Genomic DNA, 26,082 nt, shown 5'->3' on the forward strand with positions numbered 1-26,082 from the left:
GGGAACAATTCTTTATTGTGACAGTTGCAAGGTTGCCCAAAGTTGTGGATGTCCCATCCCTGGAAGTGCTCAAGGCTGGACTGGATGAAGCTTCAAACAACCAGGTCTAGTGGATGGCACCCCTGCCCACGGCAAAGAGGTTGAAACTAAGTTGTCTTCCAACCCAAACCACTCCTTGTATCTATGGCAGGTTTTTCAAGTTAGCTGAGCTCACCTTGGATTCAGTTCTTGCTAGAAAACTTAATTGACCTCATTATTTATTATTATTGCAATTTTTCTGCTCTCTGCAATGCTCAATGGCAATAACTTTATATGTTCTTCTGGTTCACTGATTCTTTTTTTTTCCTTGGTATCATTTCAGAGGCCTTTATCAGTTTTCCACTTCTGTGGTTTTTAAGTTTTACATGTTTATTGCCTTGTTAATTATCATAAAAAGGGTAGGAGATGAAAGAAAGGAAGAAAAATAGGATACACGCTTCTGTTATTAATAAATAATGGATGCAGTAATGTCCCAATTGTTCACAACCAAGTACTAGCATCCACAACAGTGAATTGCAATGCAATGTGTTGTTGAAGTGTGGTGACTGCAAGGATCAAATCACAGATCTGTTTTCTGTTTCCTTTGACTTTACATGACTGTTCACTGGGAGATAATTGCAAACACAGGCATCTAGTAGGCTATGGAAAAGGGGAAATCAAAGAGCTGTGAGTCTGTTTTGTCTATGCTGCTGGAGTACACATGTAAGGTCAGAAGTGGTGTTACTTAATGTTAAAAAACATAAAAACTTAATATATACTTTAAAATTGGCAGTTATATGTAATTCAGACTAGAAGAATTTTTAAAGTTGGCTACGGCTTTCTTGTTTCTGAAAAGTGGGGGACCTTCAGTAAAGTGGGAGAAGGTCAGTATGGAAAGATTACTCCATCCAGGTGATTGAAATACTTTTAACTTGAAGAAGATTCTGGACCAATAACATCAGGGTTGTTACTGGCATCAATACATATTTACATCAGGATGGGAACTATGTAATGGCTAATATATGTTTTTTTAAGACAATCTTGGTATCTTTCAGTGGCAAAATTTCAATGAGATGGCTAAAAGTACCTGTAGTGTCAAGGTGAGCAACTATAAAGTGCTTCACTTCATGCTGGATCCAATTTGTTTGGTTCAGGACTGCACAGAAGCTCAAGGTGGTTAATCTGGACAGGCAGTGGAGTAGGACATAGGGAACTTGCCCCAAATCTTTCTGCATCCAGACTGTGTCCTGGGTGAAATTGTCTTGCCTTAACTGAAACACACATGTTGATCCAAAATCAGTAGGTCAGGAATGAATTTGATCAAGTTTTTGTTTTTAAATAACCTAAAAGCAACTGCATCACTACTCTAAGTTAGATGGTACAATGGAGTGAAATATTAGTATACATAATAGTTTGTAATGACATTTTTATGACAGAGCCAAACAGCCTGACAGATACAATAACTTAATGTAGAATCAATATCTAAATGATCCTAAAATGATCTAGAGAGGACATCTCTGCCACTGAAGGCACAGAAGACAGTTGGCAGCAGCAGTTTGATCCAGGTAGTGTGCAGCAAAGTTAAAAGTTGTGAGCAGCCTAGAACTTTTCCTTTGGATACTGAGAAGTGCAGGGGAAAAATGTCGGAGCAACACCCTATCCATTTAGGTTGATTTTTATCAGTTCCATGTCTACGTCAGGCTGACAGCAAGCAGACAGCTGTGTTACCTAAGGATTTTCTGGATAGTGTCTGTTCCTCAGGAGTGCTGATTTATGAAGTTTTACCAAAGTACTGAATATAGCATAAGCAGGAAATATCCTGAAAGGTAGAAGTGCTGCGTTTGTTAGGGAATGAAAATGAAATTGTCAATATAAAGAAGAGGAGGATGCGGCCAATAGTTAGGAGCTGCTCCAGGAGTAGGTGAGTGAGGACAGGGAAGTCATCTCACACAAGACAAGAGGAAGCTCAAAGCAAGAAACTTGGCATAAACCAAGAAGCTGAGCCCTGGAAGAGCAGCCAAGCTGGCTGCTTCCACTGGATGCATCTAGTCCAAACACCTGGTGCAACACTGCAGGATGTGACAGGTTCTCAGGTCCCCTTGCCTTGGGGGAGAACTTGAGCAAAGGGCACTGTAGCCCTGTGCAGACTCAAACACTTGGTTTCCTCCTCACAGGGGTGCAGGAGGAGAGGATCTGTGTTGGAATAGGGTGAAATGAGATCCAGCCCTCTCTGGTGGTGTCTAAATTAGCTGAGGTTTGATCTTGAGATATAGCATGACATTTAGTTCTTTTGTGACTGCTTGCAGGTTTGCAATTGAATGTTTGACCCTGAATGAACAATACATAAGGGAGGTTTTCTGCCTCCAGTTTTTATTCATCATGTTGCTTTGCAATAAACATGTCTGGTGTAATCTGTTGCTGAAAACTGAGGTATGGTTTGAGGGGAGGGATCAGTATAAAAGGCAGCTCTTGTGCCTGTCACCCAGCATGATCTACACAGGTCTCAAAAGCAGAGATACCAGTCTGCCTGCCGAGCCAAAATAGCGCCAGAGAGCTGCTCATTGATGTCCTTGACCTCCTGCATGGTTCTTGCACAAAGGTCTGGTCCAGGTCCTACAAGCTCTGAGTGCTGTTCCTCAGAAGAGCTGCAGTGCTCAGGTGTGGCGTTCACATGCCCTCTGAACAGAGAGAAGCTGTGAGACAAGCAGAGGAGAAGGAAAACACAATTCTTATCTCTCTTGCTGTGCCTGTGTTGTGCTAAAGTAGAATGCATTATGGAGACTGTTTATCCAAAGTGAAGGTGTTTTGTTCCCTTGGCCTGTTAGGGCCAAGAAGTGAATGTGTGTGTCAGACTGTCATGGGAGAGTCAGAGATGGGTAAAGTTCTGTGCAGTTGTGAGCAAGAGTGAGTGCATGGCAGATTCAGTTTAGATACAATGTACATAGCATGGTATAATAAAGTAATTAATTAGCCTTCTGATATCAATGGAGTCAGATGCATCATTCTCTCCCTCATCAATGTTGGAGTCGCCTTTGATTTACAATACTCAGGGGTTTGCTGCGCTTGGTCTGTGAGGAGAGCCCTTCCCTCTCCCAGTGCCATCAGCGCTACTTTTCCTTCAGCACTCCATTTGCATGCGAAAAAATTCATAACGATAACTTAAAAAGTCAACATCAATGACTGGAGTCAGAGCAATAAAAGTGAAGTGCATGGCTGCTGCCAGCTTCTTTCTCGCTCCTTGGTGTTCTGGCTCCAACATTCAAGCGATAGATTTAAATATAAAACAGATCATTAACGGCTGGCTCAACATCTGCTAATATTATTTTCCTTGCATTGTCTGTGCGTCTTTGTTTATCTCAGTGTACTACTTTGTTTTTCCCCTCTTATAATAAGGATCATTCCTTTATTTTTAAGCGCCACATCAATTTTCAATTGCTTGGGCTCTTGGAGCCTCCCACGCTTTGCCCACATGCTTGCACCGCACGAAGAGGTGGAGAAACAAAGGGAATGCGAAGCGTGGGATGATTGTTGCTTCAAAAAACAGTAATTAAGAATCTGTTAGAAAAATAACAACTGAGTTTAATAAGAGCTTAACTTAGCTGCGTGAGCTGGACAGAGAGGGACTCCTGGGCTGTCTCACAGAAACCAAGCAGCTTGACTCCTCGGGAGTCTTTCAAGTGACATCGAAGTGGATTCATGGAACTCCAGTAAGAGGCATTGTTCTTGTTTCTGTTGGAGAGATGACTTGCCTTTCTCCTTAAAACAAAATTATAATAACCAGCGCTGTGACAAAAAGTCAAATAAAAAAGTGAGAACTTTAGTAAAAAATCTACCCTTATACTAAGATAGCTGACTTATATTCACAAAGTCATGCTAATTCTCAGTTAAGTCCCAAAGCCTCTTGTTATTATCCACGTCTCTCTACCTCCCTACCATGGTGTAGATGATGCAATATGCAAAATCACCAGATGTTCATATTTTCATGAAGTACTTAAGCTGAGTGAATTGAGGATGGAGTGTACTTTTTTACCTTGAAATTCATCTATATTTCTTTTCCCCCCCTCTCTCAACTTCATACCTCTTAAAGTTCATAACATTTATCCTGATGAAAAAGAGCTGAAGAGAGAAATTAGATCCGTAAATACCTACTGAACATAACTTTCTGGGGAGCAGATGGACCTGTAATATGTTATCGTATGACTTCTGCTGTCTTCTGCTTAGAGCTGTTCAACAGGATCTCACTCCTTACTTGCCTGAGACAAGTAAAGGAGTCCTTCAAGTGGTCTTTCCTTTTTTTTTTCCTCATAGGCAGAAGTAAAAAGCTCCTTTCCTCTTCCTCGACATCCTACCTCAAGAGATCTTTCACTGCATGAGAGGGTTTCTGGTTGTCTGGGGGAGTTCCTGAAAGAGCACAGAATCTCTATCACTTCTAAGATGCTTTAAGTTCAGTAAATCCAAGCTCAGTACTTTATTGATGGTCCTGGGGCCAGGAAGCATTGCATCTCCCTTTGTGCCACTCACCTGGGCCTGAGATAACAGTTTTGAGCTTCTGGCATGCTCACTCCCCCTATCTTGGAGACAAATGCCAGAAAATGACTGTAAAGAGTGGTCAAATTCCCCTTCTGTACCATCTGTGTCTTCAAATGTCTCCTATGCCTCTTTTAATCTTTTGGTGCTTGCTGAGATGTTGCTGGTGCTGGTAGCAATTATTGTTCATTTGCCTTAGGAGAAGTCTCCCACCAGTGTAATAAAGACATGGACTGTTTAGTGTCACCCAGAGAACTCTGGACAGTCCTTCTCTATGGCAACACATTGCCATTGTTTTTTAGGGCTCTTAAATTTGTGAGAGGTGACAGTAGTACGCTAATGATGACTCCATAAGTAAGAAACAAAACTGCTCTGCCTTGGCATGACTAGTTCCTTTATGCTGCCTCTGTCATGCTGAAATTTTATCTGGGAATGTCACATTTCCAAGAGGCTTGATCAATAACATGTCGCCGCAAGTGTAATGATGGCTGGTAGTAAGTTTAAGGCAGAGAGAAGTGCAAGTTATATTATGCAGTGTCTGGGGATGGTTGGGCTGGAGGAGAAATGGATTACTTGCAAAATCTACCACTGGAATGAAAAAATTTGGAGCTGTTTTTGGTGTTCTTTGATTTAAGGAGATCTTGCAAGATCCTCCTTGCTGGTAACTTATACATGACCTCGTTACAGTGAAATATTAGGACAGATAGTAGCTGCAGTAGTTCAGCAATGATAACTCAGTAGTCTGAACATTTCCTTTGGGTATCTCACACAAAACACTTCAAAAGCTGAGGCACGTCATTCTCAGTATTAAGCAATAATTTGAAATTCTGCAGATCCAGATGCTGACTTCCCACTGAATTCATTGTAAATCACATGCATTTGTACTGTCTGAGTCTGGGCAAAGAGCTCTCATCCGAGGAAAAAAGTTATGCTCAAGTCTGCATAAACAAACCCACACACCAAGCTCATTTCAGGAGGCAAAAGTCCTCTCCTAAACACAGGTGAGGAGATCAGATTGTTGACTTCCCTACATGGAGACCAAAAAGGCTGTGCTTCATTGTTGTGGAAAGCCAGAATGTCTCCACTACAGTCCTTAAACTGTCATCCATCTGGTTGGTGTTCCACGGTTTGCATTCATACAAAAAGTGGTTTTGGGTCAGGGTCACAGTTTCTTCACTAGCAACTTACAAAGTGCTTGGCATGCATTTGGAAAACTCGTGGAACTGGAAGAAGTTCATCTCTCCTATGAAGGGAGTATTGCAGGAGGATCATCAGAAATCAGGTGGATCTCAAGCTGTTGGAGCCCATCAGCAGCCTGAGCAGACTCCATGAAATAGCCTAAACTAAGGTTTCCCATCTGCTCTGGGCCTGGAAGCTGCTTCACTGCATGACAAAACTGAGGACATGACACCACTTTTCTTCTCTGCTTCTACAGAGATTATCTCATGTTTTAAATAAACTTTTGACTTCTGTCCAAATGCAGTATCTGGGAGGAAAAGGAAAACTCAAACTGCTTGCAAACACATGAAATAGGTGATAAATAGATGCAGTCTGCATGATATTATGTGGTAACTGAGCTTGCATAAATCATAACTTTTCAGTCTTTCATTAAACTAGTGGGACTGAGTTTTGGCATACATTTTTTAAAGACTAATAGTAATTTAGCTATCATGAGGAATAGATCACCCACACCAAATTTGTTTTGGTTCACCACAGTCCAACTTCTTATGTATAACTTGTTGATGATTTTTCAGAAACCAACCTGAAACAGTACCTGAATACCTGAAAAAAAGCATCTGCTTCCAAAACATCTGAAAGACTTCAGCAAATAATTGACACCTACCGGACAAAGAGTTTCAAAGGCCCTAATTCTTCCCACTGTTTTGAACTGAGGTTGTATGTGCTAGATTTCTCTCATCTGTGGGTCTTGCTGAGAGAGCTCCCATGGAGCAGGTGCTTGCTGGTCAAGCTCTCACAGCTTTCCATGAAAACACCTTTTGTTATTGTAGAAATGAATTTTAGGGAAAATTACTGATTTATGAGAAGAAAATTTCTTTCCTGTAGCTACCAGCCATGTATATGGAGAAAGTTAAGCAAAAAACCCCATGGAGGTTTCCTGAAAATTTGAGCCTGTTATAACCACATATTTTTGCAGGAAAGCTGACACTTGCTCTGAGCTCTGACTGTTCTCATACACACTTTTTCTCATGTGGGCAGATTCTCTGAGGTTTGGCACTGTACTGGTGTAGCCACATGTTTCCTGGCTGGTTTGGAGTGTGGTCAAATCAAGCTTGAGTCTGCCTGCGAAACGCTGTGTAGACATAGCTTTTGATGTGTTCCTGAGCCAGATGTAGCACTTTCCAGAATAAGGAATGTGGAATAGCAAGTTTCAGGACATCTGGTGGTGCAAATGATACCCCAGATTGAACACTGATTCCTATCCAAAATTTCAATGTCATTTTGTGAGCTGCACTTATTTAGAGTCTGTATCTCCAATGCTTGAGTGTTTTCCTTGCAGTTTGCCTTTGCCTGTTCAAAATATATTGTGCCTTGCATGGATATGCACTAAAACAGTTGATTTGCAGGTAGAAATAATTGCTTCTAATATCTGGAAATAATAAGAAAAATGAAGAATCACAGAGAAGCTGATATTCTTGTGTTAAATGTCTTGTAAACAAAACAAAGAAGTAGCAGCATATGTAAGAGGGCTGTTTATTGTCCCCAAGTTATGAAATGTTTTCTTGACTGAGCAACATCTCTGCCAAATGTCTCATGAAGAGCTTTGTTGTGACATAAGTTGAAGGCAAGGAAAATCCATATTGTTACAGGCATTTTGATCTGTCATGGACTGCGTCTGCAGAGTGACTGGACTGTGCTCTCTGCAGTGAAGTACACATGTCAACGCCCACAAGCTAATGCAGACTGGGGAAGAAGCAGATAATAAAGCTGTGAAAACTTTTGGGAAAGAAGCTGAGCAGGGAGCATCTGTACGTGATATCTCTGGGACTTGTGGGTGCTCAGCAGCTCCAAAAAAGCAGACTGCTGATGGTGGTTCTTAATATATTGACTTAGCTGCTGAGCTGGAGGCAGAAAAACAGAAGTTCTGGGGGGACCTGGCAGTCTGTGCTTGTTTGTCCTCCTTGAATGTGTGGCAGAAGACATCTAAGCACATGCTACTCATGTAAGAGAGCTTGGAGGGACAAACAGAAGCATGAAAAGGTTGCTGAAACCTCCAAAGTAATTTTTCTCTTCTCAAACAATTGTGCATCAGTTAATTTACTTTGAGCAGGACGTGGTGTAGTATGGTGTGAACCTGACATGAAAAGCACATGGAGCCAGCCAGGAAGAGTTAGTTTTGCTATATTGTACGATCCTGGAAAGCCATGATCATCCTGATGTAGAAGTGCCTCTGCAGACCCTGGGTGGATAGGTACCCAGGAAAATCCTGGGAATAGACCAGATGTAGTCTCTTGTCCTAAAAGTGCTGTGTCATGTGAGATCCAATACCTCTCATCCTGCTGATTAAGTGTGAGAGAACAAAGAGTACCCCATCACCCCTCCCAAACTCAACAGCTGCTACTTGGAAGAGGCTTTTTTCCCCCATAATTGGTATTAGATGATGATGATGCCACAGGCTTTGAAATATTGGAAGCCAGCACTGATCACGCTTACAGATAGCTGAACAATGCAGTGCAATGTAAACTAGGCAAACAAATCCATCTGGGTTGCCAGAGAAGGCAGAGAAAAGCTCTAATCTTCTAGAAGCAGCTGTTGGCCAAGCTGACATTGAAAGGCATTATTTTTAAAATGAAAGCTTCTGTGCGGGTGATGAAAGCTGCTGCATTTCTTGCTTTGGACTGGAAGTGCTTGTTGGTAGCCCAGACAGAGATCAAAATTATTGAATGCTGCAGAGCAAGAGTGATAAGCAGGACCCTCTTCAGTGAGTAATGGATTCCTGTCCACTCTGGGACAGGATGATAGGTTTTGACAGGAATATCTCCTTACTGGGGCAGGTAATGGTGCACCTGAGCTGGCTGAGAGGCTGTGCTATATATCCTGCCTCGGATGCTCACCAGACTGAATCAGGCAAGAGGCTGGTTTCCCCACCGAATTCCTCCTGGAGAAGTCCCAAATGGGGAAGTCCCATAGGGGAGTTTAGAGCCAGACTTTTTAGCCCTTTACATATCTTAGGGTGGATCTTATCAGGATGCTTAGGTGAGCAAAACTTTTCTTGGGTAGCTACAGCCTGTGGCAGAAAAGAAATAAAGTCAGGAGTCTGGATGTGCCATTCATGTGAACCAAACCACATCAGTCAAAGCAGCTTTTTTTCAGGACAAGTGAGTGGAACATAGGGGTTATGCCAATATAATCTTATAAAGGTAGAGGAAAAAGACCCTAAAGCCTAAAATTACATGCTTGTACTGGCAAGTGTCTTTAGAAAACTAATCTTAGTACCTGAAAAAAATTTAGTTAAAAAAAAAGTTTAAAAAGATAGAATGATTTCATTTATGAGGACAGCATTGTTAGCATTAACAAATTGTGGTTTTTCATCCAGGGTGAGAGGATACAGTTCAAATGTGGAGGAGCAAAGGAGATCTCCCATTCATACAGTGCTCTCAGGATGTTAGTGGTAGCTTACCAGTGGCAGCAGCAGTGGGTGAAATAGTTGTAATTTGTATTGGTTTTAACAGTCTTTGATGCCTGAGGGATGCTACAAAGATGCATATTTTTCTTTTGTGCACTGTGACTGACAGAGAAATAAAAGCCACCCCTACCAGGATAAGTAGCATCATTATCCATGCTGCAGACAGGGACACTGGGCCACAGAGGGGTTTTCTCAGAGCTGTGGAGTCATGGCAGCGCTGTCAGATGCTGGTAGAGGCCAGGACCCAGGGCTCCTTGGCAGGGAAGAGACAGGCACTGGAGGATGCTGTGCCACGGTCTGTAGTGAGCAGTTAGCACTTCCCCTGGTACCTGGCAAACAGTGAAGGAGCAATCTTGACTTAAGGCTGCTTGGCTTGAAGGCTGGAGGGAGGAGAATAATATCCAGGGTTAGTACTAAGCCCCCTCTCTGAAAGCAAGTTTTCCTTTGGGCATTGGTGCTGGTGGTTGCTTGGCAGAGCAAACATGGGAGCGGAGGAGCAAGCAAAGCGTCTCATTATCCTTTTTGCCAGAGAGTTGAAAGAATCTGACAGTGAGACTTGTTTAGCTGCAAAGCCATATAGACCATATTGTCTAAATACATTTTGTTTTCCTGTTAAACTCCATTTAAAAGACTGACAAGAAGACTAATAAAATCTACTAAGAACAAGGATGGTAATTTAGCACTCAGAGAGTAAGAGAGGCGCTTTATCTGAGGCACCTATGCTGCACTCATATCTTCAAGCCATGCCTGAAGCACAGATATTTCTTCTGATGAGCTATGAGCGGGCACAGAAGGGTTTTTTAAGTAACTTTTTTTCTTCTGGACAACACCTACTGCCTGTGTTCTGAGGCTTTTCATGTGAAGTTGTTGCCAGGCAGCTTTACAGAGAGAAGTTAAAAGGCTCAGTAGGTACCATAGTGTTCTGTGAGATGAAAACTGAAGCATCCCAGCCTCAAAGGTTACTTTTGGAAGAGTTCTCTCCTCAGTTTGCACTGGTTTGGGTGGCTTCAATCACAGCGCTGTCACTCAAATTTGAGATATCCTGTTTTTAAAACTGTGTCCACGAGCAGGCATACATGGGTCTCATCTGTCTATCATCTGCTGGGCAATGGCCAGTTGATGCACTGCACAGTCAGATGCAACCTAAAATAGGGTTGAAGCTTCAACCAAAATTTCGACATCTTTGTTCTTTCATATTTGCTTTGGTCTTTTATTTTTCCAGCACATTTTTTGAGGAAGAAAACAGATGCATTTTTAATGAACATTTTAAAAACTAATTCAATATTCTTATTTAAACATGTCAGCATCAATAGCGAAAAGCAAGGGGGGAAAAAAGCAAAGAAATGAAAACTCAAATCCCAAATACAGTTTTGTGGAATGACTCAGACTTGAGATTTATGTAGTTATATTTTGGTGTCCAGAATTTTCCCTGAGATCTGCCTTTATCTTTATAGTTCCTGCCCAGCACTGCTGTGTGAGGTGAGCTTGTGTGTGGTTAAACAGCTGCTGTACTCCGACCAGAGGTGGAAGCATTTCCATGATGGTCTGAAAAGAACTAGTGTACGGCATTTGTACAGCTCTTTGGGGATCTTTCTGGATGAAAGGCGCTATTATACGGGTAAGATCATTATCATTATCATGAAAAACCTTCTCAAGGAAGCAATTCCACCTTCTGCTTCTGACACCTCATTTCTCTGTTGTCTCAGGAGCCTCTTTTGTATCTCCTAGGAGTGTCAGTTCACATCTTAATCTCTTTGTATGTAATCTCATTACAGATAATCCCATTTGCTAGAGATGTCAGTACTTCTCCACCATGTGAGGAAGGATTTCCACACTGCTCATTTTGTAACTGAACCCAGCTACATTCACTGTACAAAACAGGCTGGCTGTACCTGGAATCTCTGTCAGGTTAGGTTAGCTGTGGGCAGGGGATGGATGGATGGATGGATGGATGGATGGAAGGAAGGAAGGAAGGAAGGAAGGAAGGAAGGAAGGAAGGAAGGAAGGAAGGACCTTTTTGCTAATAACATCCAATTTTTTTTTCTCCATCGCATTGTTAATGTGAGAGAGAAATTACTCCTTAAAAAAAATCCAAGTTTATAAAACAATAATGATGAAATAAGTTTGAAAATTACTTTCACCATCATCCATCTTCAGTCAGGTAGAGGAAGATACACTGTGAGCTTTCCCCACTTTGATCCCTTATCTTTTAGTAACTCATGTCAATTAAGGAGGGTGTAGTCTACTCTCAATTCATTAAATCTACCACAATTGTCAGTTAGTGACAGGCTCTGGGGAGGCCAGGACTAAGTAAACATAAGGGATAAATTATGCAAGAAGGGCACACTTAGGAGAAAAATGAGGCCCCCTTTACATAATATGTTTATCCTTAAATTCTTAAGTAAGCTACTATCATTGACAAAAGTCCAAACCCCTATATTCTTAGAGGGAAGAGTGGGGGAAAAAAAAAAAAAGCAGTCGCTCTCCTTTGACGGTTTGAAAAAAGAAAAGATGTTTGTACCACTCACTGACTGGCTAATGAATAATCAGATTTCACAGCTTGAGTGCTGGGGTGGTAATTTGGTTGCACGCCATGCTCCAAATCCATGGAATAGTGCTTCATTAATGTGAAGACCTGTATAATCAAACAATTAGCAGTCTCTCTGCTGCTAAAGCAGCTTTTCATCAGCATATATACTTCGTTGTAAGATGAGACTCAAATTACTGGATCTGACAGCAACTAGTCTTTTACTAAATCACAGCAGTAGTAAAGTAGGGTGGACAGAACATTCATTTTTTAACCCATTTCTACATATGCAAGAGGTTCATTCTGTCTATGCCACATGCCATATAAAACTATCATCAAGAAGGTCATGACATTGTAGGTGAACTGAAATTGCACTTAAATGAGTAAATCATGGATTAGATTTTTCTTTCAAGTGCTATAAATTGGCAGTGATATGTTGCTACTTCTCACTTCCTCTACTTTTCGCTTTGTTTATCTTCCAGGAAGGAAGAAGAGACTTCTACCTGGGTTCCAATACCTGAATGTCACCTCTGCCCCTTCATAGTAGGGATTTTAACTGTAAAGGCAGAAGGAAGTGCCACAAGTTTCAACTCTTTCTATATTTTACATTTGTTAAGGCCCAAGGGCAGTTGCCTTCTCTTCTCCAGTTCATTTTCCAACATGACAACTAGGCAAGAGGAGGTGGAAAAAGTGAAGATGGGTCCAGAGTGCAGCATCAATCTTCACACACGGATGTGAGTTCTCCTGCATATTTCAGCCCAGAAAACCCTGGTGCATGAAGTCTCTTATGCCTTTTATCTCCCTGCCAGCCTGGGATGGGGTTGGCACCTTCCAGTGGACAGAAGCATCGATATGGGACTGAGCAACTGCTTGTGCACCTGCTGCCACCAGCCTGGTGGGCAATGGAGCTGTTTGTTGGAAGGATGGGACAACGCATAGGATCAGAGTAAGCTGGAAAAGCATACTGAATGATGAAGTCATTTGTGCGTGGATGCTTTGTAGAGAATTCCTTTCTTTAATTACAGACAAAGTAAGGCTTAATATTATTTATTTATATACAGGCTACATGGGTTTTTTATTTCCTTTCAAACTGCCTTGATTTTTCCGGAAATGGAGTCAGTGCCAGTGGGTTTGTTTTGCTGTGTGGCCCAGCAGGTGCTCGCTGCTGAGTGCACTGGAAACATCCAGCGAGTGTTTATGATGTTGGCAAAGACATTGCACCAGAACCTGAGCTTGTGTGAGACAAGGCAGTGAAGTTTGTTTGTGTCAGCTGAGACATTGATCCATTACATTAGAGATCTAATCAGCAATAGCTGATTTAGAGTGAAACAGTGCTGGACTGTTTTCATGAATGCAGTGTTTTATTAGATTTTTTTTTTCTTTCCTGTTTTTAAAAAATAAAACCAAAGCAACATAAAACATCTTGCAGGTGCTGTACCTGTTTCAGGACCCAGAAGTCTGTAGTGAAACTCATTGATAGCTGAAAGGTAGCTCAAAGTATCTATTAGTCTGCCCTGTGAGAACGAGTGCTTTCTCAATATCAGATAGAGTAGTGATGATGAGTTCAGGTTCACTCTAGGAAAGGTTTTCTCCAGTAGCAATCTCAAACCTGACCATTTCAGAAAAGATGAAAGGAAAGGTCTCATGCCTTCGGTATATGTGTCAGTCTAATACCAGCTTGAGAAGCGTGTGCTGCAGAGGTCATCCTGTTTGTTTTATCAGAAACAGAGAGATGGAAAGTGGAAAAGGTCAAAATATCCCTCAAGCTGACTACCTGGCTTTTGAGCAAGAGCTGTGAGGGACTAACACATAATCACTTTTAATACAGCTGACCTCCACCAGCATTTTCACCCAAGCTGTGATCTCCTTTTGACTTCGAAGACTCTGTAATCACTGAATTCAGAAAATCTGTCACAGTTCCGGGGTTATTTGTTGATCCAGGAACTGCCCTCACTGTCAGGACCACAAGCGAACAGACAACAGGACCCAGCACAGGATTCATCCCCGGCTCCTTGCCTGTATGTGCTGTCACTGACTCATGAGGGTCTAAATGGGTACAGTTTCTACAAAAATGAAATCTCAAACTAAACAAGCAGGTGGTATTTTTCTTTTAATTTTTTAATTCCATAATTTTTCTTAACACCTTTCTCCAGTGCACACTAAACATCTCTCTAGCACAGGCCATACCTCTGCCATTGTCTAAACAAAGAACTGCACCAATGAAGATTTGCATTTCAGGTGATGGGGTTGGCTGGCTTGAAAGCATTAATGCCTGGATTTAAGACAAAAAAAAAATCCAACATGTAGCTTTGAAATGCTTATGATTTTTAAAATCTTTGTAATGGTATGGCTCATGAGGTGCTGTGCATTGTCCCAGGCAGAGGAAACAGAGTCTATTACTAAACACTAAATATGCTCATTAATTTTCTTATGCATTCATTTTGCTTATAACAATTTCTATGTGTATGCAGAAGCTTATGAACACATTCATAACGCTGCTGTTGCTTTATGAAATGATGCTGTGACACATTTCCTCCAGAAACAGCTCTTTGTCCAATCTTTGCCTAAAAACCAATTAGGAGTATTTTTTCCATCAGATTCCTTTACAAATATCCTTGATTATTTACGTAATGGAAATTTACCAGAAAGGGCTCTAATCCACCTGGGATGAGGACCCTTATTCTGGGGCAGGCTCTCTTCAGCCTCCCAGGCAGAAGAGAGGTGGTGTGTTGTGTTGGCCACCCTGCACTGTGTAGCCCCCCATTCAGGGGCACTGCCCTGCAGGGGATGCCTGTCCATCACTGGAGCTGCTCACCACATTCCCAGATGTCCTACTCAGGGCTGCCGAAATTTCAAGGGTTTTCTGCAGCAGGGCCATGAGAAGAGGGTAGAGCTGTGACCACCTGCTGACAGGCTACAATGCCATGGGCTCTGGTAGGGGTAGCATTTATCTTCAGAAGGACAGAGTGTGAAAGAGGCTCAGGAAATTCATAAGGAGGAGTAAGCCTTAACAAATGCCCTAGAGGGGCTAGGCATAAAGTCTCCTCACAGGGGTCATGTGCCTACATCTCACCAATGCTTTTATAATCTTACCCTTAAGCCACTTGCTTGATCTCAGGTTCACCCTCCCTCCCTGCAAACCCCTGGAAAAGAAAAAAACAAGGAAGAAAAAAACACAGGCAGAAATGCAATAAAAGCAGGGAGGCAATAACTGTGTTTTCTCCTTGCCTGTGGAAATGGTGGGTGTCCCAGCGCAGCAGGGGATGCAAACCCCTGCCAGGGGATCCCAGCTGCAGGAGGAGAGCAGAACCAGCACCTTGCACCTGCTGCAATGTTTTCTGCTTCAGAATGCTGTCCCTTGACACAGCAAGATACCCTGGAAGCGTGGTGCTCTGTGTAGAAGCACAGTGTGAATTTATAGTAGGATATTACATTCACACACACAAACCCTTACCATTCTCAAGCACACATTTTTTATCACGAATTGTATTTTTTTGTGTATGCATTCCTCAGTTGCAAAACCTCCTCTCCTTGCATGAGACCCCTGCCCCTGCCATATCCCACATTCTGCAGATGCTTCTGTGTGCTTTCAAGTACGAGTGCCTCTGCTATAAGAAAAAACAAAGGATACAGCTACATGAAACTTGGATTGGAAATAAATGAATGGAGACACGTAAAAAAATCAGTCTCAGTCTCTTTTAGATTGATCACAACAAATACAACAGCTCTAAAATAATGTGGTCCAATACTCTCATTAAATGAGTTTCATTTGTTGTTGATTTCTAAATAATAATAATGTTATTTTCAGAACAAATTATTTAAACTCTGACAATTCAAAATAAATTCCCCCCCAACATCTTTATGAAGATATTAATTTTACCCTATATTTTGAAAAACACTTTCATTTTCCTTTTCTTTTTTTCTTCTGTTTCATAAAACTTGTGTTTTAACAAATCACTGCCATGAGCTAACCCAGATCTGAATCCAGCAAATACTCTCAACATTATCCTTCTCTGTTCACATATATTTGAAGTAAATTACATCAAATTGTATTTGAAATACCAAACTGGCATTAATGGAAGCTTCTTTTGCTCCAGGCACCATTTTAAAATAGATGAGCATAAAAATGCAGTCTGCATCATTAAGTTTATATGAAACTAGTGAGAATAAAAATCACCATGTAAGTTCTAATAAGATGTGTTTTTCATTCCAGTTTAATAACCCAAGACTATATTCATCTTCCAGTATAATAAATACACTGAAAGGAATTCATTCTTTTGTGTTTTTTAACATGTTGAGGGTTTCAGAAGATGGAGTTTTCTGGGAAGCTGGGTGAAGAAAATTCTTTAATATGGCAGTGCGGAGTATTATTATCATAAATAATTAATGTGCACAGCAGAAGAAAGCCCAGCTTCATTAATAATTCTTATTTTTAGTTGGCATAAGCTAGAGGTGCTGTATCTTCTTTCATCTGATCTATGTCAATTTCCTCGATTTAAAATTACTAGATGTTAAAATTTTAAAGGTATGCTACATTTTGCCATGGATTTTTATTTGTGACTTTGCATTAATATCCTACTGTTAATTCTTACCTGCTGAGATATTTTTAGTAACAAGCAAGAAAAGAATAATAAAAAAAAAAAACCCCGGTAGCAGCCAGGCAAGGTAGAGTGGGCATCAGTGTCAGCTCCTTTCATCTTTCATTTCCCTTTGGGACCAGTTAAGATGCTTCTTTGATTAGAACCTCAGGAAATATTAAAAAGCTCTTCTGTGAATTTAAACTCATCAAACTTGTCTCTGTTTATTTTTTTGAATACTGAGATAATTCACCTCCCACATTTCAAGAACACAGGTTCCTTCCAACCCAACTGTGCTCCTCTGATCAGCAAAGTCACTTGTCAACATCGCTGAGTCTCTCTCCTGACAAAAGTTAGTGCTTCATTAATGCAGTGCCGGAGCGGAGCTGCTCCTAAATGTTCCTTATTAGCACAGATGAGGAAGTGAGATGACACTAGAGATGGCACAGAGATGGGTGCAGGTAGCGCTGGATTAAAACAAAGGAGAACTATGTGACACCTGAGGGAAACAAAGCACAGAGTGGGGGGGAAACCATTTTCTCTTGTTGCTGAATATTTGTGGGAGGGAGACTAAAACTCTCATCGTGACTGTGGAAAAGCCAATGCCACAGAGGTGTAATGTTAACCTGCATTACACCTTTTGAACAGAATTGCAAATGTTCTTGTTAATCAGTGCAAATGTTTGAGCTGAATGAAAACAGATGGGATTCTTTATTTTTTTACTCTCAAGCATTTCAAAAGAGAATGTTTTGGCCTTTTTTTCTTCCAAATTGTAGTGGTGGCTGTGAAAAAATTCTCATGGTGTTTTATACTTTTCTCTCCTATTTAATGGTTTATCTCCTTTTATTTTGCTTGAGACCAAAAGATGAAAAAAAGAGGTGAAGAAGAAAAAGAAGAAGAAGAAGAAGAAGAAGAAGAAGAAGACAGAAGAGATCACAGAGAACAAGAAAGAGAACACAGAGAAGGAGACCAATAAAAAGCAAAATGCATGAGGCTGCTCACTTGGGAAAAAGTCCATTCTATCCTCATTTATTTAGGGACAAAAGGTTTTGGCTATTGGCAATGCTCCTTGCATCTAAAGTAGACCAGATAATAATTTCATCTGTGTATCACAGCATCTTCAGTCAGACATTTGTGTCACAATCAATATCCTTTTAATAATTTTCATAGCTTTTCCCTACATTAATATGTGGTTCATGTTATTTAAGCTGGAGATGAGCTGTGGCTTGTGTCCTGTTGGGCTCCAACAGCCAATCTGGACGAATTGGAGAAATTCGGCTCCCACCAGTGAAGCGTTGATGCCTCTGTGTATTTGTACACAGACACACCCAAAGAATGAGTGATGCTATTGATCCCAGTTAGAAAAATTCAGAGGATGAATTTAGACATGACCCCCCACGTGTCTGTCAGAAGTGCCATGTGGCTGTCAAACAGGATAAGGAACCTGAGCACTCACAGATGAGCTAGGGAAGGGACATGGAGCACACGGACACTTAATGCCTTCCCTTTTTTAGTGTCTGCATGGAACAATACACTGGGAGACCTCGTATCCACTGGGGTGTTGCTTTTCCTAAAATTCAAGTTTTTATTTAAGGCACACAGTTAAGAGTATTTTCATTTGATTTGTGTATCTGCTACCATTAAAACAGAAAGGAGTGGCAAAACTTTGTGTTCCCAAGCCATCATACTCACTAATCAGCTAACACAAACCAATTATACAATAGGTGAAAGACATGGGCTTGCATGCTAAAATCTGCATTTTTCTGCCTTCTTTATTTCCTATCAATCCACTGTGACAATGGGTTTATTTTGCAGGAAAATATGCAAATACTTTAATCTGGTGGAACAGTATGACAGTCTGAATGTGAGTCTCTTCATGATATGTTAACAAACACTTGTTTAAGAGGACCAGCCCTAGGAAGATGATAAATGTCTGAGTGCAAAATCAGAATCTCTGCAGAAAAACTGCGTAGCCCTTTGAAAAAAAAGAATGGATGGGTACTGAGGATCAGTCTCTCAAAATAATAAATTTCCATCTCATCTGAAATGTGATACATTAGCAAATGAGTAGGTGAAGGAATTGGTGAACTTTTGCTGCTTTTTTTCTGCACCCACATAATGAAAAATCCCACCACTTTTTGGAAAGTCTGTTGTGTCTGTTTTGTTTTATACATTAATTATATAGCATCAACTATATTGGAGAAATAGTTCTAAAATATTCCTGCAAATGTTGAAAATGTATCTGTGGAGACTTTTACATTATTTTTTCCCTAACATCCTAATTTCAAGAGTGATTTAAGAACTGATTGGCATTTGGCAAAAAATGAATGATAATGAACTCATTTCAATAGAGATGGACCAGATACCATGCCGGCTGTTGAAACTTTTCAAAGCTGGTTTCTCTCCAGTAAATGTGATCCTGCAGGCTCTGTCCATCTGCCTACAAGAAAAGAGACATTCGCATTCTGCAGGAAATACTGCTGAGAAAATACCAGTGAGAATTAGCAATTTTGTGATCTCTTATCATTCTCAGCAAGGAAACTGGACGATGACAAACACCACAGCAAAATAACAGCACTGATATACTTCACTTCCCTATTTTTTTTTCTGTGTTTCTTCCCCTTTTTTTTTTTTTTGTCCTCTTTGCATTAGCAGGTAACAAACTTCCTTCAGTATGTTTGCCAGATAGAGAAGTAGCACCTTGAACAACTCTGAGCCTCTCCTCACAGCAGCGATGCTCAGGAGTGACCTGAAGCTGTTGCTTACAAGGATGGTTTGATTCTGGCCTCACCCTAACTTTTGCTGGTGCAAACTGAGTCACAGACGCCACATTAAACAGCTCAAGTGAAAAACTACACCAGCTGTTAGGCTTCTCCTGCTACATGAAATTGAAACAGCTCTGAGATTTAAGGAAAATAGCATGAGTTCGTCCCCAGACACGACACCTGTAGGACAGGCTCTTCCTTGCCCAGTGCCCACCAGCCCGCCTTGTGCAAGGCTAAGTGCTGGTGGAAGGGTGTCCAGCCAGTGCCCTCTTGCAGGTGGCAGGGCCAGCAGAGGTGCCCCAGCCCTGGGTGAAGCCTTCCCCAGCCCTCAGCCCTCAGAGCAGGTCAGCTCACAATGCTCATTTCTCAGTTATTTCATGTCTCCTCCAAAGTCCGTCACATTTCTCTCTCCCCCCATCCTCCCCCCACCAAGAGATGGTTTCTGTGTCTCCCTTGGGTGTTTTCTGCTGCTGCCAAGATCCAGGTCCACATTCCTATCTTCCCCCCCAGCTGCTCTTTGTGCCTTTGTTTTCGAAGGTGGCTCTCTAATGCGGTGCCTGTAGGCTCACCTTTGCACAGCATCACTGCTAAATTTTTAATCAGTGCTAGTAAAACAAAGGAAATGAAGAAACTCCAGTATTTAACAAATGGTGTGTGGCTAAGCCCCAGGCCTTATCCTAGTTTACAGACATGAGCAGGGTGTCAAGCACCAATCCTACAGACCAATTAGCATCCCAGGAGACTTTGCTCTGGTGCATGGTCATGCAACTATCATTAATGTTATGTGGTGCACATGGCCAAAACATACGAGAGAGGAAGTACTTCTGCATTTCATGCTGAATTCTATGCTATATGAGTTGCTAATTAAAAAACTTGGCTCTGTTCTGTCCCTTTGCACAATCAGAACAATGTAAATAAGAATCTTATCCAAAAGCTTTAAAAATCAATTTTAAAAAAGACTGGCTACAATATTTGCACAATATTTGCAGCTCAGCAGAATGAAGCAGGGAATAACTAAGTTTTCATCTTCTCAGTTTCCCACACAGCTTAGACCTGCCCATTGCAGTGAGCAGGTTCCAGTGTCTGAGAGGCAGAAGGCTCACACCTCCCTTGGTGTGGAGTATTTGGTGCCAGTCACTGCAAGAGGCAGAAATCTGTGTGCTCAGGGTTGTGGCCTGAAGGATTAATCTGAGCTCTGTCATTGAGCCAAATTCTCTTAATTATGGACCAGGAAGGATGTTTCTGTAAGCTGAGTGACACCCCAGACCTCAGCACACCCAACCTCTTTGTGGCCCTGAGTCATGTCTTGAACAGGTGATGCTAATGGGGGGTGGAATTCATAGCACAGAAGCCAGAGCCCCTCCCTTTGCTCCTAGTTAATTCCCAAGAGTACAGAAGTAAGATTCTACATCTTCAATCTTCATATTTTTTGCCCAACTGCTTTATTATCTATGAAACTGATTTGTGTGAAAGATAGAGATAAAGGAGTTTAAGTCACACGGCAGCTTTTGAAATGAAAGTCTTGATGCTAAAAACACCTGTTACAAACAAAAAGCTGGGATATAGGAGTATGATTTATTACATATATTATGGTAACCCCACAAGAACTGAGCAAAGATTTTGCCCTTTTTTTTGTCTTGTTCACACATAGGCATGTTAAAAAGCATCAAAGGCGTATCATGCCCCCAAAGGATTAACTCAGCTCTTACTAACACTTCCACTTCTGTGTTCCTACAGCTTAGGTGTAGAGGCTTTATTTCACCACAGTATTGCCTGTGAGGGGTAATTCCTGCTCAAAATGTGTGTTTAACAGAAGAAAGAAGTATACCACCAACCCACCAAAAGTATATAAGCTTCTCCTCATTGGAGTAAAGTGTCAGCCCTTGGCACAAAGGGCACAGAGCTCTGCAGGAGGTGTGAAGGGTTATCCATCCCTGTCCCACCCCTGTCCTGCAACTCCAAGGGAAAGACAATGCACTTTGTGGTGTAAATGAACAGCCTTAGAAAGGACATCGGCAGTGAATGTGTTTCTGGGATGTTGACTCCCTGTGCTGAGGACTGGTTCCCTCATCTCAGGGACTCCATCACACTCACCCTCTCACCACCCAACCACCTCCCTTTTCTAGCATGGGAAAAGATGTAGTCATTAATGGGGGTACAGATAGGAAACTGGTAAGAAATATTTTAGCAATTAGGACAGGAGGAAATTTAGTATCCTTTTCTTTTTTTTTTCCCCCACAGGGAAAACCTATTTCCTCACTTCTTTTCCATCCAAGCATAAACTGGCTTTTTTTTTTTGTCACTGTGAGAGTGAGCCAGAGCCATCACTGGAGACAGAGAGAGGAATTGCTATAGTGTGGATTCATTAAACTCATCTCAGTCCATCTCTTTTTTTTTTTTTTTTTGGTATTAAAGGAGTATGGAGTAACACAGGGCAGAACGAAGTGTTCTGGAAAACTGATAATCAAATGGCCTAAAGCTAATGTTTACTTTTCTGAATGTTTTACAGCAGCATTACTTGGAGATGTATTAAAAACAGGGAGCGAGAGGGAGGGAGAGAGGGAGGGAGCCTAATAATAGCCTTCCAGTTACAGAAATAGAGAAGCAGCATAGATATGATAATTGAATTTGGTTTGGATGGGCGATAATCCGCCTTTATGCTACAGCTGTAGTTCTCAGATTTGAGCCTGGCTGGTGGCAGGTGTTGGGCAGCCTCCCTGGCCATGGGAAGGCTACAGCACCATGCACTCCTGCATGCCCCCCATTCCTCTCCCTCCGTGCCCCTCTTTTCTTTCCTGAGCCTGCAGTCAGGAGGCTGAAGGGCCATGGGGTATTCATGTGTGGCTGCTTTTTCTCTGCATTTATGGGGGTTGTCCTGAAGGTGACCTGGAGCCTCCCTTCCCCATCCAGCCAGGAAAAGTCACCCATGAATCTGAAGGGGAGCTCCTCTCCTCTTCAGCAAAATCCATGCTCAGCCATTCTCTTTTTCTCTTCCACTCTAAATTATTCAGCTCCACACTTGGGGAGCTGACACTGCTAGTAAACCGAGGAGTTACATATTTTTGGTTGCACTTGGAGATTAAGTGCCACTTGAGTTATAGTGTCTAAATTCCCAAATATTTGTGTAATTTTAGATCGTGAATTCTCATTCCCAACTATGTTTAGTATCAATATTTATTCACACAGCTCTCTCTGTTAGATCCCATGGAAGAAGCTGGGTGAGGGAAGTGGGAAGGTGTCTCCAAGCTGTCTCTGCCATAGGCATGGGTCCCCATGCTCTTCCATATTCTGAAGCAAACTCCAGCCTCTCTATGGCTCCTCTGGCATGGAAAATGTGGGATGGGAGGCAGTGGATGGGATAACTGGGCTGCAGTGGGTGGATGATAAGGCCACCCTCTTTCCTAAGATGACCTCAAAGATTTTGTGCCAGAGATATGGGGCTCTGCTGCTCTCAACAATAGCAAGAGCAGTGGGAGAAGGGTAAAGGGACCAAAGAAGAAGGAAAGTCAAAACATCTTTTCTGGGTTTTGGAAGCCTCCTTGTCACCTCTGCTGCCTTCCATCCTCCTAGTATGATCCTCCAAGAAACTTTATCAGTCTCATTTGTTCTCTCGGTTTGTTTGCTCAAAAGCAAAAGCACTTCTGAATAAAAAGCATTAATTAATTTCCTCTTTATGAGAAGATGTGAGAAGATTTTGGGTTCTGCAGGCACTGAATTAAATTCTGGCTGCACAAGAGCTTGCATTTTTAATGCAGCTCTTTTGCAGGTCACCAAAATTGTTCCCCATTCAGCCACTCTCATCATCTGGGTCATTATGACATATAGCCGCAGCTGATGCCTGGATGCAGCTCCTGCAGTCCTCAGCTGGCACTCAAATGCCACTTCTAATGAAAACAAAAGGCATGGTGACTGCTACAGCACCTTCTCTCCAGCTGTCTCAGAAGGCCCCTATAGCTGTGATTAAATTAGCCTTGTAATGTCACTGTGAGGTGGACAGGTAGCATGCAGGTTCTGCAGGTGAGAAGAGAGAGGCATGAAGCTGTGTGCTCCTCCAGCTTCACCGCCAGAGAGACCAGGTGAGGAGCGAGGACCTGGGCTATGGGGCTCAGCAACCCAGCCAATTCTGTGATTGACAGGGAAATTAATCCTGCTTATTCAGTCTCCAAAGAATTTTAGATGAAGGCTTGCTTGCCATACAAGACTTTTTGGTTGTGCTGCTCATGCTGCATCTCTCAGTGGGAGTTCTCACTGTCCTTAGTGCATCTGTGTTGGCTCAGCCCTCCAATTTCCTTTTTCTTTTTTTTCCCCACACAATAAAAACCTACTTACCACCCAAAGGGTGTAGTTAGACGTGGTAGGGCAAAGTTTTGGAGAGATAAATGTCAGTGCAATGCTGTTGTACTGCTCATTAATTGCTAGCAAGGAAAGAAATACTCACTGCATGCTCAGAGCAGACACCTGTGACTATGCCACAAAGTTAGGGTGGAAAATTCAAGATGTATCTAGGAGCACTTCTTCCAGTACTTGCAAAATGTCAGATTCTTTCCTGTTCAAGTTCCAGCTTTGCATTCCTGAAAAAGAACAAAAAACAGTAATACTTTTCTCCAAAAAAACAGTGCCTAGCAATATAAAGTCGAAGCTATCCCTTTCAGTCTTTGGCTTTGATGGATGCCTTTGGATTCTGAAAAGGATGTAGTAGATGCCTCATTAGAATAATATTCCAGTGTCTTGACAAGCAGCATCAGATTTATATCACAGCTTTCTTTTTTATGCCAACAGATACGTAATACCAAAGGACCACAAAAGCCATCATGCACTGTTGTGATTTTTATATACATTTTTTATGGAAAAGTTGTTATAATCCAAGAATCCTTGCTTTTCTTTCCTGTTGTTTTTTTGGCACCTTTGTCATTTAATATTATTCCTTTTGCAGTTGTTCCCCACAGTGAATACATCCACCTTTTCCAAAAGCAGAGGAAAAAATGGTGCAAACACAGTCTCCATGCAGGCTTATTATTTGGATACTCTTCCTTTGCCACTGACTTGACCAAGTTCCCTGCGATCCCTGGACTCAGCTAACTGGTTATTTGGGAAAGAACTATGGTAGAGGTGGGAGGAGGGAGAAACACTTTAAGAACTGATGATATCCAGATTTTATTGACATGTAGATATTTCAGTTAAGGCCTATCTGGATTTCCTGCCAAACCTTCCATTTCTCCGTGTCTGTCTGAAATGATGTGTCCTTCATGACCAGTGCTGGGAATCACCATGGACCACTCCAATGAGTGTTTTCATTGCTCACTCAGAAGGGTATGTGAATCACCCAAGAAAACACCAACTTTGAAAGAGGTGAGGTGGAAATCTTGTCTCAGCTAACCTGTCCCTATTTCTTCTACTATTCCTGCTTCTCTAGGCAAATTTGGAGAGACTGTGAGCTACCAGGAGTTCCTGTGGGTCTATGGATCTTGCAGGCAGAGGACAAAGCCCAAGATGTGCCCCTGCCTGGACAGATGGGCCACTGCATTAGAAATGAGAGAACACCCCACAATCTCTCAGCTCTGGGTAGAAGATATCAAACAGCAGAAGCTGCCTGCATTTCATACTGGAAGGCAATCCCTGACATCCTGTCAACTTACAGCAGAAGCAGTAAGAAAATGTATTACAGACAAGACATAAAATGCCATGAAACACAGGGGAACAAACAGGCTCCATCCTCCATATCCCTTCTCTCCATACACACACATCCTGGCCCAGGAGAAGACCTCTTACACTGTAGTTTATTGGAAGAGCCACCAAGAAAGTATTTCCAGCACTCCCACTCAAGCCTTTCCATTTGTTTTTCTCACAGAAAGAGACTGGGTTATTGGTTTTTAATCTTTATGGGAATAATTATTTTTTGAAAGGGAATCCAGTGTTCAAGTACGGAAACAAATTAAGGTCAGAGAGAAGCACCCAGCTTTATGTAAGTGTTTAGTCTCTCCTTGTGAAGTGGCTGGTTCTGCATGAATTACCATTAATAATAAAACACGTGTAAGATGGTGGCATTCGGCGAGCATGTTCTTAGTTCCCCATTAAGCTGTGCTCCCTAAAAAGGTTTCCAGGTTTATTTAAACATGCAGGAAAAAATTTAATATTAAACAGAAATAAGATGTAATAGAATTATGTCAAAACACCTGAGGGAATTTTGGATACCTTTAAGGAATGAGCTCTGAAGTGATTCATAGCTAGAGCAAGTGATAATTGAGAAGAAGGCAAAAAAAAAAAAAGCGAAAAATGAGTTAATTCTTCCACAGCTATGAAATGCTGTAGTTCACAGACTTATCAGGAGTCTTGCCTCAGTATAGGCATTATTTTACTTCCTGATGCTGAAAATTAGTGTACTGATCTTGCTAGCACTTTTGCATGCACTTAGCATAAGCATAAGAGTAGCTCCCTGGGGTTTGCCCGTGCAAGGGGAGTTAACACATAATATAAGTATTCAGAGGCTTGGATGCTATTCTCCAGCTTCTGGAGATAAATGTGTGATTTAGTCTCAGGCTAAATTATGGCTCTCATTACATCATCCTTGAACATTTTAGGTTGCAGAATTGCATCAGATCCTGTGATGGGATAAAAACTTTACCCTTTGTAATTTGCGTAAGTTTTGACACAAAACAGATGCCCTGCCTAGTACCAAAAGGGCCAAAGCATAGGGCATGGAAGCTTGACTCATTTGCATCTTAATGCAGTTATAGACTTAATGTAAGATATTCCTATTTAAATTAATATTTTCCGTGTCAGTTCAGCAGTATCAGCACACTGCTAATGATCTCCATATCCATTAAGATCAGTTCAAATGCACCTCAGTGTAGCTTTCTTACCCTAAACTCCTGATGGTATTTTTTAAACTGATCTGTAGCTTATTATTTTTTATTATTCACAAATGTCACAGGCCTTTTCTCTCCATTTTGGGATTGTTCTTCTGCTATTTTAGGTCTTTTCCTTTCTTCTAATGTTGCTTTGGGAAAGCTCTGGGGACATAAA

At 41.6% G+C, this 26,082-nt stretch overlaps 1 long non-coding RNA gene across 1 annotated transcript in view; it reads left to right on the top strand.

The window, feature by feature from the left end:
* The window catches only part of LOC141725298 (uncharacterized), a 35,803-nt gene extending 18,665 nt beyond the window's left edge, over positions 1 to 17,138 (top strand). Inside the window, exons 2-3 of the long non-coding RNA XR_012577164.1 lie at positions 10,645 to 10,808; positions 12,200 to 17,138. This is a non-coding gene — a long non-coding RNA (uncharacterized LOC141725298). The remainder of the gene's footprint in view (positions 1 to 10,644; positions 10,809 to 12,199) is intronic.
* The last annotated feature ends 8,944 nt before the right edge of the window (positions 17,139 to 26,082 follow it).

This window comes from Zonotrichia albicollis, chromosome 1, assembly GCF_047830755.1.
Source record: "Zonotrichia albicollis isolate bZonAlb1 chromosome 1, bZonAlb1.hap1, whole genome shotgun sequence".
NCBI classification, from domain to species: Eukaryota; Metazoa; Chordata; class Aves; order Passeriformes; family Passerellidae; genus Zonotrichia; species Zonotrichia albicollis.